Raw genomic sequence first — 14022 nt, 5'->3', positions numbered from 1 at the left:
CCTGTGGGAAAAAGCAACGGGCAATCTGTAAGGATTTGTTGGTGATTAGCTGGGGGACGTTTCAACCTACACGGCAGAATCCACTCCCGGGAGAAAGAGGACAGTAGAGATTCAAAGGTGCTCCAGGCTGTCCATGTCCTATATTCTGCATTTATCACAGTAATAACTGTCCTGTCATCAGATTGTTCTCTCGCTCCCTTCTCCTGCTCCCTTTGTCCCCCTCTCCAGCAAGGCACACACACCCACTTCTCGGAACACAGACACTCATCCCAGAAGCAGGAGCAGGGTAGAGTTACCTAAGGCTCAGCCAACAATCAGTATTTTAAGAGATTCTTCACTCTCATTTTTATCTCTATCTGTGCCTTCTCAGGCTTTGAAGTATAATATTACGTGAAGAACATTAATAAAAGCATTTTGTATATGTAAATAGATGCGTGCACGCACGCACGAGTTGGGAGATGAGGGAACGGGCTATCACAGAAAACTCTTTCCCTTTGTGTGGAAAAGAAGATAGGGTCAAAGCTTCTTGAATTTCTAAACAACTACTACTTGAGGGCCCTGTGTCAGGCACATGAGACTTAGGAAAGAGGCTACGGATCCACAAGGACTCTGCGTTTGGGCTTGATTATTTGTTCCTTGGGAAATCTCTTCTACCCCTTTCTCATTTTTACCAAATCCATCCTGAAGGTAGATTCTGGATTTAAGGTTCAGGGAATCTGCGAGCTCCAAATCTATTTTAATTAAAGCATTTTCAGTTCTAAGCCATTTGGGAGTCGGTGACAAACCAGGCCCTGAGAGGGGTGGCCAGTTTAGAGTAGGACCCTGCCCATCTGGTCAGCTTTGAGAAAGAATGGGTTGGGGAGAGAGCCTCCCAATCGCTTTGGCAGACACTTTCTCCTCCCCAGAGACCTGACTTAGTCACTTCAATCTTTAAATACTGAGGTCCTGGTGGATTTCCTCTGCAGAGGACAATGTCCCAGGGGGCCTTGAAATCCTGATGGCCTAAAGCAAAAGCTCAGAAACCCAGGCACCACGCCCCACTTCCCCGCGTCATCACAATAAACATGTACCACAACAGGATGGTTTAATTCACTGGGTGTTATACGCAAACAATGAATCATGAAACAGCACATCAAAAACTAATGATGTACTGCATGGTGTCTAACATAACATAATAAAAATTAAAGAAAATTCATTTTCCATGTGGAAGATTTTATTAAGTTTCAAGTAGACTGGGTACTCAGTTCTTTCCTGCAGCTGCAGTTTATGACGAGGGTAACCCAAAACACATGACCACACGATAAAACAATGTAATGTAGTGCTTCAAGAATTCTGAGTGGACGGAAGGTTGAAAAAGCAATCCTTTGTGTAAATAAGACCTAGCTTCCCATAATGGCCAATGCTTGTAGATTTTAAAATGCAAAGAAACATGTACTTTTCCCAGAATGTCCTTCTCAGCATAATAAACATGATTCCAAACTCAAATACTGTCAGGTGAAGAGCTTGGATGTCAATCATCCTCCAGCACCATCTATTTGGGAGCAAACAGAAATCTGGAAATCTCTGGAGGGGCATTTTTCTTCTTCACGAAAGTAAATTAAAAAAAGATTCCAGCATTTCTCTTCTTCTTGATCTTGGGGTCAGGTTACCATCCAACTTCCTTCCTTCTTCTGTTGGCCCAAGTGGAAGCAACTTCTTAGATTACTTTCGCAAGTTCCTCCTTCCTTGTAGCCGATGGCCTCTTCTCTGATCGGTCTAGATAGCTGCTCCCTTAACCACCACCAGTGATCTGTTCTAGCAGTTAGGAAATCTTGCAGAATGTTCTTCCTTGCTCACAAGTATAACCCTCTCATAATGCATGAAATATTGAGAGATGGAAGGGGCATTTGAGGAAATATTTTGGATGATATTCAGGATTGAACTAAGCATGAAATGGTGTGATTTACTGAAAAGAGGATATGCCTTTTACTTCAAAGCCTTGATCACCTGTCATTCACCAGCTGGTTGATTTTAGCCATTCTGACAGGTGTGAGGTGAGACCTCATTGTAATTTTGATTTGCATTTCCCTGATGATCAGTGACATTGAGCATCTTTACATATGTCTGGTGGCCAGCCGGATGTCTTCTTTGGAAAAATGTCTATTTGTGTCTTTTGCCCATTTTTTATATTAGATTATTCATTTTGGGGGTGTTGAGTTTGATGAGTTCTTTATATATTTGGATACTAACCCTTTATCAGATATGTCATCTGCAAATATCTTCTCCCATTCTGTAGACTGCCTTTTAGTTTTGTTGATTATTTCCTTTGCTGTGCAGACATTTTTTATTTTGATGAAGTCCCAATAGTTTATTTTTGGTTTTGTTTCCCTTGCTTCAGCAGACATGTCTAGAAAGAAGTTGCTATGGCCAATATCAAAAAGGTTACTGCCTGTGTTCTTCTCTGGGATTTACATGGTTTTAGGTCTCACATTTAGGTCTTTAATCCATTTTAAATTTATTTTGTGCTTGGTTTAAGAAAGTGGTCCAGTGCGCCTGGGTGGCACAGTGGGTTAAGCCTCTGCCTTCGGCTCAGGTCATGATCCCAGGGTCCTGGGATTGAGTCCTGCATCGGGCTCTCTGCTCAGCAGGAGGCCTGCTTCCCTCTCTTTCTCTCTCTGTCTGCCTCTCTGCCTACTTGTGATCTCTCTCTCTCTCTCTGTCAAATAAATACATAAATAAAAATCTTAAAAAAAAAGTGGTCCAGTTTCTTTCTTTTGCATATTGTTGTCCAGTTTCCCCAGCACCATTTGCTGAAAAGACATTCTTTTTTCCCATTGGATATTCTTTCTTGCTTTGTTGAAGATCTATAGCTGTGGGTCCATTTCTTGGTTTAGTATTCTGCTCTATTGATCTAGGTCTCTATTTTTTGTGTGTGCCGGTACTATACTGATTCGATCACAACAACTTTGTAGTATAACTTGAAGTCTGGAATTGTGATGCCTCTAGGTTTGTTTTTCTTTTTCAAGGTAGTTTTGGCTATTCAGGGTCTTTTGTGGTTTTACACAAATTTTAGGATTGTTTGTTCTAGCTCTGTGAAAAATGCTGTTGGTATTTTGATAGGGACTGCATTAAACATGTAGGTTACTTTGGGTAATATAGACATCTTAAGAATATTCGTTCTTGGGGCGCCTGGGTAGCTCAGTTAGATAAGTGTCTGCCTTGGCCTCAGGTCATGATCCCAGGGTCCTGGGATTGAGCTCTGCATTGGGCTCTCTGCTCAGTGGGGAGGCTGCTTCTCCCTCTCCTTCTGCTGCTCCCCCTGTTTGTGCTCACTCACTCTCTCTGTCAAATAAAGTAATAAAATCTTAAAAAAAGAATATTTGTTCTTTCAATCCATGAGCTTGGAATGTCTTCCCATTTATTTGTGTCACCTTCACTTTCTTTAATCAGTGTTTTATAGTTTTCAGAGTACAGGTCTTTCCCCTCTTTAGTTAGGTTTATTCTTAGGTATATCTTGTTGTTTTTGGTGCAATTGTAAATGAGACTGATTCCTTAATTTCTCTTTCTGCTGATTCATTATTGGTGTATAGAAATGCAACAGACTCCTCTACATTGATTTTATATCCTGTGACTTTGCTGAATTTACTTATCAGTTCTAGCAGTTTTTGATGGAGTCTTCTGGGTTTTCTATGTAGAGTATCATGTCATCTGCAGATATTGAAATTTGTATTTCCTCCTTTCTGATCTGGATGCTTTTTATTTCTTTTTGTTGTCTGATTGCTGGGGCTAGGACTTTCAGTACTATGTTAAATAACAGTGGTGAGAGTGGACATTCCTGTTGTCTTCTTCCTGATTGGAGAGGAAAAGCTCTCAGTTTTTCCCCATTTAGGATGATATTAGCTTTGGGTTTTTCATAAAAGCTCTCAGTTTTTCCCCATTTAGGATGATACTAGCTGTGGGTTTTTCATATATGACCCTTATTATGTTGAGATATGTTCCCTTTAAACCTACTTTGTTGAAAGTTTTTATCATGAATGGATTTTATACTTTGTCAATGCTTTTTCTGCATCTACTGACACGATCATATGGTTCTTATCTTTTCTTTTATTAATATGGTGTATCACATTGATTGATTTACAAATATTGAACCACCCTTCAACTCAGGAATAAATCCCACTTGATCTTGGTGAATGATTTTTTTTTAATGTATTGTTGGATTCGGTTTTCTAGTATTTTATTGAAAATTTTTGCATCCATGTTCATCAGGGATATTAGCGTCTAGCTCTCTTTTTTAGTGGAGTCTTTATCTGGTTTTGGTATCAGGGTAATGCTGGTCTCATAGGGCGAATGTGGAAGTTTTCCTTCTTTTTCCATTTTTTGGAATAGTTTGAGAAGAATAGGTACTAACTCTTCTTTAATGTTTCGTATAATTTGCCTGTGAAGCCATCTGGCCCTGGACTTTTCTTTTTTGGGAGTTTTTTGATTACTGATCCAATTCCTTTGCTGGTTAGCAGTCTATTCGTTTTCTATTTCTTCTTGTTTCAGTTCTGGTAGTTTATATATTTCTAGGAATTTATTTATTTCTTTCAGTCTGTCCAATTGGTTGGCACATAGTCTTTCATAGTATTGTCTTATAATTGTATTTCTGTGGTGTTGGCTCTTATTTCTCCTCTCTCTTTAAGATTTTATTTATTTGGGTCTTTTCTCTTTACTTTTTGATAATTCTGGCTAGAAGTTTATCAATTTTGTTTATTTTCTCGAAGAACCAGCTCCTGGTTTCATTGATCTGTTCTACTGTTTTGTTTTAGTTTCTATATCATTTATTTCTGCTATAATTTTTATTATTTCCTTTCTTCTGCTGCTTTAGGCTTTGTTTGTTGTTCTTTTTCTAGCTCCTTTGGGTGTAAGGTTAGGTTGTTTCTTTGAGATTTTTCTTGCTTTTTGAGGTAGGCCTGTATTGCTATATACTTTCCTATTGGAACAACTTTGATGCATCCCAAAGGTTTTGGACTGTTGCATTTTCACTTTTATTTGTTTCCATGTATTTTTTTAAATTTCTTTTTTGATTTCCTGGTTGACCTATTCCTTGTTTAGTAGCATGCTGTTTAACTTCCATTTACTTGTGGTCTTTCCAAATTTTTTCCTGTGCTTGACTTCTAGTTTCACAGTGTTGTAGTCAGAAAAGGTGCATGGTATGATTTCAATCTTTTTCTATTTGTTGAGACCTTTTTTGTGACTTAATATGTGATGTATTTGGGAGAATGTTCCATGTGCACTTGAAAAGAATGCATGTTCTGCTGTTTCTGGATGGAATGTTCTGAATATATTTGTTAAGTCCATCTGTTTCAGTGTATCATTCAAAGCCATTGCTTCCTTGTTGATTTTCTGTTTAGATGATCTGTCCATAGATATAAGTGGGGGTTGTGTTATTATTAATTAGTTCCTTAAGTTTTGTCATTAATTGTTTTTAATATTTGGGTGCTCCCATGTTTAGTGTTTAAATATTCACAATTGTTATATCTTCTTGTTGGATTATCCCCTTTTATGATTATAGAATGCCCTTCTTTGTCTCTTTTTATAATCTTTGTTTTAAAGTCTAGTTTGTCTGATAAAGGTATTGCTACTACAGCTTTCTTTTGACACCCATTTGCAATAATAAATATTTCTCCACCCTCTCATTTTCAATATGCAGGTGTCTTTAGGTCTCCATTGAGTCCCCTGTAGGCAACATATAGACAGATCTTGTTTTTTTAATCCATTCTGATACCTTATGTCTTTTGATTGGAGCATTTAGCTTGTTTAGACTCAATGTAATTATTGATACATATGTATTTATTGCCATTTTATTATTTGTTTTGTTGTTGTTTCTGGAGGTTTTCTCTGATCCTTTCTTGTCTTTGTCATTTTTGGTCTCTCCTCTGCATTCAAAGAGTCCTCTTTAATATTTCTTTCAGGGCTGGTTTTGTGGTAATGAACTCTTTTATGGTTTTTGTCTAGGAAACTCTATGTCTCCTCTATTCGGGATGATAGCCTTGCTGGATAGAGTATTCTCGGCTGCAGATTTTTCCCATTCAGCACTTTGAATATATCATGACACCCCCTTCTGTTTTGCCAAGTTTCTGTTGAGAAATCTTTAGCTAGCGTTATGGGTTTTCTCTTGTAAGTTAAGGACATTTTTTTGTCTTGCTGCTTTTAAGTTTTTTCTTTATTGCTGTATTTTGCAAATGTAATTACAATATGCCTTGGTGTTGGTCTACTTTTGTTGATTTTGATGGGAGTCTCTATGCCTTTTGGATCTAGATGTCTGTTTCCTTCCCCAGATTAGGGAAGTGTTCTGCTATTATTTCTGGAAATACATTTTCTGACTGCTTTTCTCTCTCCTCTTCTGGGACTCCTACAAGACAAATGTTACTACATTTGATAGTCAGCGAGTTCCGTAAGTCTATTCTCCTGTTACGTAATTCTTTGTCTCTTTTGTTCAGTTTCAATATTTTCCATTATTTTGTCTTCTAGGTCACTATATCATGCTTCTGCTTCTCCTGACCTCCTGTTCATTGCATCAAGCCTGTTTCCAATCTTGTTTATTGCATCTTTCTTTCATCTCTGATTCTTTTTTAACTCATTTATCTCTGTTAAGGGTCTCACTAATGTCTTCCATTCTTCTCTCAAGACCAGTGAGTATCCTTATAATTGCTGCTTTTTCTAGTAGGCATGTTATTTGTATCGGTTTCACTTAGATCTCTGGCCATGGCCTCATTTTGTTCTTTCATTTGGGATACGTTCCTCCATCTTCGCATTTTGTCTAAGTCTCTGCCTTCTTCTCTGTGTTAGAAAAGACAGTTATTACTCCTGCTTCTGAAAGTAATGGCCTTAAGGAGAAGAGGTCATGTAGTGCCCGGGGCCTGGAACAGCAGGGAGTGTCTCTGGTGTGTGCTGTGTGTGATCTGCTATTGTGTTTTGGCTGCCTATCCTTCAGGCCAGTCATCTGCACAGGCTCTCCTTGTTTGCTGTGGGTAGTGTTTTATCCCCGGCCTGAATGTGGCAAATTTTAAATTGGTGTGTTCTGGTCTGCTTGTGAAATGAGACCTGACACCAACTCCACCATAACAGAGGCCCTGAAAGACTCTCTGGTTTGGAGACATGGTGTGGGCAGGGGTTTGTGCTGGTCCTCTGGGGGGAGGGGCCCACCACACTGGGACTTAGGCAAGCTTGACTGAGAAGGGCAGTCCTGTCAGGGCAGGGGCTGTGGCTTGCTGTAAGCAAGTTAGGCAGCCAGCTTCGGGTGCTGTGCTGCTTCCCACAGGTGGCTCTGGTTTATGCTGATGGGGATGGGGGATGGAAATGCTGCCAGCCAGCTTCTTTGTTTCCAGAGAGGGAGCTCTGGGAATTTTGCCTCTCAGGGAGGTGCTCTGAGGAAAGCAAATAATCCTCCCCCCACCCATGTGCCTCAGGCACTCTTCAGATCACTGTTTCCACAGTCTGCTCCTGGGTTTTCTGCCTGCCTTCTCTCCAGGAACAGTGCATTGCCCTCCAGGCTCTCTCCCAACTAAGCCTGCTGGCCTTTAAAACACCAGGCTTTAAGCCCTGCTGGTTGCAAGAACTCATTTTCCAAGCCAATAGCTATGGGGATATGTCCTCCTTGTGCATTCCCCTGTGTGCTCCTTTTTCTCTCGCCTTTCTCTGCCACTATGGCTCCCTCCCCTCCACAGGACCCAAGATCTGTTTCTCCTCTAAATCACATCTCTGCATTTCTTACCTTCTTTGATATGGCCCCTTCTCTCCCTTTAGTTGTGGAATTTGTTCTTTCAGTCTTTGGATGAATTTTGCGGGTATTTAGGATGATTCGATAGTTATCCAGTTGTGTTTGTAGGACAAGATAAGCCTAGGGTCCTCCTACTCTGCCACCATCCTCTCCTCTCTTTCTGCTTCAAGACCAAATTTACCTTAGATCCTGGAGGATGACTCCAAGGTGGAGAGATCACGTGGGCCGTCAATCCATCAGATCCCAGCTCACTATTCTTGCCTGCCTTTGCTTTCATTCTGGTGGAAGAGATTTCTGTTCATGCATATCCAGGTCTCCTCTCCCTTAGAACTATGGGAGGATATTCACTTAACAAACCTTCTTGACATTGGACAGAGAGTCACGTAACTAGTAATGGCCAATAGGCTGTTGGCAGAAGTAACCTATGTCATCTTCCAGCTGGGGAATTTCATTGCCATTGTGAGACCCTGCAGCACTCTCTTTCCATTGCTGTCATGACAGGTGATGTTCCATATGTTGGTATCTCTATTAGCCTGGACTCCAGAGGTAGAATGACATAGAGAAGCACCTCTTACAGACATCTGCTCTTTATCAAGTGTGATTAAAAAAAATAAACCTTATTGTGTTAGATGACTAGGATTTGGGGGTTGTTTGTTAATGCAGCATAATCTGTGCTATCCCAACTAGCATCTTACTTCATTTCATGATTTTAAGCTTGACCCACCTATAGTCCTCTGGGTTGGCCATCTGCACCACTTCAATCCACATATGTCACATTCATCAGCATCCTCATGCTTATTTGAGACAATAAAGGGGGGCAAGGGGCTCATAATTCTTTTCTTTTCCTCTGAGCCTCCCACTAACATATGAAGCTATGACACAAACCGTGACAAACCATAGTCAGTTCTATATTTAACTCACATTCTCTCTTTCTCTCTGAGAGATAGATTTGACATGGAACTCAACTATCAAAAAATTAACTGATGAGAATATACACAACACTCAGAGTTCCAATGTCTCTTTATAACTGAAGCAAACCACCATCATCTTAGGTTTCCTCTTGCTGCTCTGTAAAGCAAGGACAAGAATGATATTTCCCAAGGTGGTTATGAGAATGAGTGTGTGTGGGTGTGTGGGGGAGTGTTAGGGGAAATGTGGTATATTTTGCATAAAGTGAGCTATAATCGAAAAAGGCACTCCATTCCAAGGGAGCAGTCAGGAGAACTACAGACCTCTAGAGCATGCTGGAATCTGTTTTCTATTTTCCCACGTTTATTACATGCTAAACTCTTTGGGTCCCCTTTCCCCATTGAGATATTTGGCCCTAGCAAAACATGGGATTGCTACACTTATTTACTGATTTAAGAATAGTCGTCAATCCAATAATAATAAGATCATTCTTCTATCAGCCTGAGGGGTCATACAAATTGTGTTTCTGTAAATTCTAAATGTTTTAATTTTTCACTTTTCCTTATTTTGTTTATAAAAAAAACTGGTCAGTTTTCATTAAAACATTCATATATTTACACAATGATCAGACAATAATTCAGTCTTATAAAAGGATATGCAGGGAAAACCACATTTCATTTTTACCCCCTTCCCCTGTATCCAGGTTGCAGTCCTCCCCAGAAGCAACTCTTGCTATTATGTAGTCTATGCATACACAAATATAATACATAGTGTATACAATTACAAAATCTGCTCCTGCCCCATATTTACCAACATAACTGGGAGCAGAATGCACACTGCTCTTAACCTTCTCTAGGCCATTACTTCTCTTCAGTCCTCATGGACTTACCCATTTTTTCCCTAATAGTTAAATATCTCATTACACTTTGGGACTTGACTTGATGGCACACTCGGCCAAATGCTGGAGGCATGGAGGAGGGTCTAGTTCAAAATCCTAAGATGCAGTAGAATATCCATTCTGGTAGTGCAGGCTATGCCGCATTAACAGACGATCCCCAGATGATGGACATTTATGTTGTTCTCAGTCTAAGTCTACTGCAATGTCATGAAGATCTTGTTTTACCTTTGCATACATGTGCAAGGATATCTAAAGAATACAGTCAAGCGATAAAGTTGCAGACATAAAACATATGTACATTGAAAAAATTTTTTAATAAACCTTAGTCATATACAATCAAAAGTATGAAATTTATACACAAATTTAAAGTGTGAAGTGGTGTGCCTGTGTTACCACCAACACAATTACAAAACAGAATCTTCCTGTTTCAATAATCTTTATTATTATTGAGGAAAGGTGAGGCCAAGATCAGGAGGAAAGGGTGGCTTATTACACTCACAGTTCCCAAGAGAGGGAATACATGTCATGCCACGGGGGAGCCACAGGGGGAGTCACCAAGGGTGAGGCAGCAAACTCAGTGAACAAGAGTGCAACTGTGTGTCCAAGCCTAAACTGTGCTTTTTGCAGGAAGCGCGGGGTGGGGGGCAGGGAGTGACCTTTATTGGTTATTACAGAGGACGGTGTAGACTGTGGATTGGTTGGTTTGTATTTGAGATGACTCAAATCAGGCTGTCAGGAACAAGGTATGTCTGGCATCTGCATAGAGGGTAGATGGTAAAAGCATCAAGTTTACTGAATCTAGGAATATGGCTAATACAATTTCCATTACTGAAACAGTTCCCTCACAACTTTTTGCAGAAAATCCACCCCGACCTCTGGTTCCAGGTGACCACTTATCTGTTTCCTATCACCACAGTTTGTTTTGCCGGTTCTAGAATTTCATAGAAAGGGGATCAAACAATGTGCATACCTTTGTGCCTGACTCCTTTTGCGCAGGATGATATTTCTGAAAATCATTCATGCTGTTTTGTATATCGATGGTTCTTTATTTTTATTGCTGAGCAGTATTCCATTATATGGATATATTACGATTTGTCTATTCATTCATCTTTGATAGATGTTTGAGTTATTTTTAGTTTGGGGTTATTATGAATATCGCTTTTTTAAATATTCTTTCAAATGTTTTTCATGGGCACAGACGTACATTTCTCTTGGGAAAATGATCAGGGGTGGAGTTTCTAGGCATATGTCCAACTTTATAAGAGGCTGCCAAGTTTTGCCAAGTGGTTGTGCCATTTTTTACTCATGGCAGAATATGAGAGTTCCAGTTGCTTCACAATCATGCCAATACTTTATATGGTCAGATGGCATGTACGAATACTGTTATGCAAATGTGTAGCAGACACTGCAAGGTGCCTGAACCAACAACTGCTCCCACCTTCTTTCTCTCTTACTTCCCGTCCCAGTTTCCCCTGAGTTATGTGTGTTCAACGTCTCACAGTTCCAGCCAGTAGGGTGTAAGTGAATGTCTGCTGGGACCTCTCTCGGTAAGCTTTTATCTACTTAATGAAGGGACAGATGTGCCAGCGCTGATCCCACCCCTCGTCCTCACTCCTTACTACTTGATTACAGACATGTTTCCTGTTGCTGTGGTAGGCATCTTGCCACCCCACAACCCAGAGCCCCCAAAACAGCAGCCACCTACCTTCAAGCTTCAAATTATGTGAGAAAAGTAAACATGGACTTATTTAAGCCATTGTGCTCCATGTATTCTCTTATTTGCAAAATAGCAGACTAACATGTCTCACACTCTTTATTGTTCATTTAAGTGATACCAAACAGGATTGCCAGTCGACATGTCTAATTTGAGAATCCTTGTTTCCCTACATTTCTCCTAACACATGGTATAATTTAAATCTTTAATATTTTGTTGTTTTAATATATATTCACTTAAATATGGCTGAAGTAGGAACTTTGTTTGCTTACAAGATATTCATTGTTTTTTTTCTGTGACTTGCCCATATATGTCTCTTGGATATTCATTTGTAAAAACTCTTTTTATCTTAATAAAATCAGCTCCTCACCTGTTGTATTTGTCATGTGTTTCTCAACTTTGTGTATGGCAGGTTTTTTGCAGGTCAGAAATTTTTAATTTTTACATAATGTATTTTGAAGGGAAGATGTCCTATATTCAAATGCTATTTTGCGGGGCACCTGGGTGGCTCACTTGGGTAAGTGGCTGCCTTTGGCTTGGGTCTTGATCCTAGGGTGCTGGGATCGAGCCCCACATGGAGGAGTCTGCTTCTCTTTCTCCCTCTGCCCCTCTCTGCTGCTCATGCACACACTCACTCTCTCAAACAGATAAATAAAATCTTTTAAAAAATGCTATTTTGCTCCTTACTAGTTCTCTGATCCAGGGACTATTCCACACTCAATTATCCGTCTTTAATATATTTTGTATATATCTAAGTTGCGCTGGATTTGAATCCAGGTGTACCTTACTCTGAAACTCATGATCGTTTTACTATGCATCGGATTACTTCAAATCCTACAATTACAGGGTATCTTGGCCCACTAGCATGCACAGTACTTAGGTCATCACTCTAAGGGAAGTCAAACCCAGAGTCACAGAGAATTCCTTAATTATGAGTACCTCCAATCTTTGTGAAAATGTACCCCTTTGCCTTCATCTGTAGGTGAACAGATGAACAGATATGTAGGCCACCTTTCTAAGAGAAATCATACCTAAAGCACTGAGAAAAAAAACTGGCTTTATTTGGTTTAAGAAAAGGTACTCATACCTCCAATCTTCTCTAAAAATGTGGCTCCTCTATGATTTCATATGTAGGATATGTATAGCTATGTTGTAGGTCCAAGTTGGTCTCCCAAGATCAAATCATATCACTTTTCTGATGATCTCTACTAAAATAATTTGTTTTAGTTCATGAAATCTTCCAATGCCATTATCAATTGAGCCCCAATATGTTATCAACAATTTAAATTATTATTAACATAAAAATTTAAGGACCATGGACAATCAGCTTAGTGCGGGCTTGTCTTTCCCTCTATGGCTCTATAATGGTGGGCATTTCATTTTTTAAAAACCTACATGAAATTAGAATTTTACAGTGCATGCCAAACAAAATCAGCCTTTTCCTCAATCCCATTTCCATCTCAGGCTGTGATTTTGCTTTGGCTTACATTTTAATAAAGTTGGCATTTTTACCTCTTCTACATCTGGAAATTCCCAATTGGCTTTGTCACATTGTGAACTGAAATAGTAATTCAGTTGGACTGAATTTGCTTTAAGGAGTAAGCCACCACTTTTTAGTTTTTTCTCCCTTATGATTTATTGATTTGCAAGATGTGCCATGAAATACATACATATGTATGTATAGATATATATATATCTATATATATATATATGTGTGTATGTATACACATGCACCCACACAAACTAAAGTTAAAAAAGAAGAAATTTCATGCATGCTTTGGTTCATTGTTAATCTGATTTCTTCATTTAGGGCAGCTCTAAGGAGTTAGAAGCTGAGTAAAAGCAAATTCAAATTCAAGAGAGAAGACAATAATAATATATATGTAGATTGTTGAAAACACAAGTGTTTCCATCTCTTTATTGCTTTTGGAAAATAAGCAGTATTTTTTAATGTGTTCAGTATTTAATTTTATGAAGAACGTATTCTGATAAATCAATAACTATAGGTAAAGCCACTAGATATCCTACACCATTGTTAATCTTAAACGTTTGAAATAATGTGACAGTAATCAAAGATGTCTATAGGGGTCCTGCTTTTTCACCACCTTGGAAAGTAAACAGGAAACTAATTTGCCAGCTAAGAATGGCCACCCTGCTGAAACTTTCTTCTTTTGTTTGAGGATAATAGCAGGGTAGGGTGACCAACTGCCCCATTTACCCAGAACTAGGGAGGTTCCCAAGATGTGGGACTTTCAGTGCCCAGAAAAGTCCTGGGAACTCATGAGTTGGTTACCCTAGATCAGGGAAACCTGTCAAGGGTGTTGCAAATTGCACCCATCTGGGTTTGATATTGGAACACATGACCATCCTTCATGTGCCCAGAACTGAGATCATCCCTGGAAATGCTCGCAGTATCTAATGGAAGAAAAAATTCTGAAACCACAATAAAACCTTAAATGTTTTAAAAGTTCAAAATGAGTGCTGTATATAGTTTAATATCTCCAGAGTAATCAGGATATTGATATAAACACAGTATATTCTAAAACAAATTCAATTAAAGAAAACCAACCCTCCCTAAGATATATGTCAAGTCTGAGATGCACATGAACTTAGTGATTTGCTACGAGGGGAAGAGGGACATTTACAGTACGGGTGAAAGTGTGATTTTAGGTCCAGAAAGGAATTTATAAAATAGCTACTTTTATCATTATGACCACTGAATTCTCCAAGATAATGGAATGCCCACTTAATATGAAAAAA

This window comes from Lontra canadensis, unplaced genomic scaffold, assembly GCF_010015895.1.
Source record: "Lontra canadensis isolate GAN:19392208 unplaced genomic scaffold, GSC_riverotter_1.0 scaffold68, whole genome shotgun sequence".
Lineage (NCBI taxonomy): Eukaryota > Metazoa > Chordata > Mammalia > Carnivora > Mustelidae > Lontra > Lontra canadensis.
The sequence above is the reverse complement of the archived record's forward strand: the minus strand, read 5'-3'. Positions refer to the sequence as shown.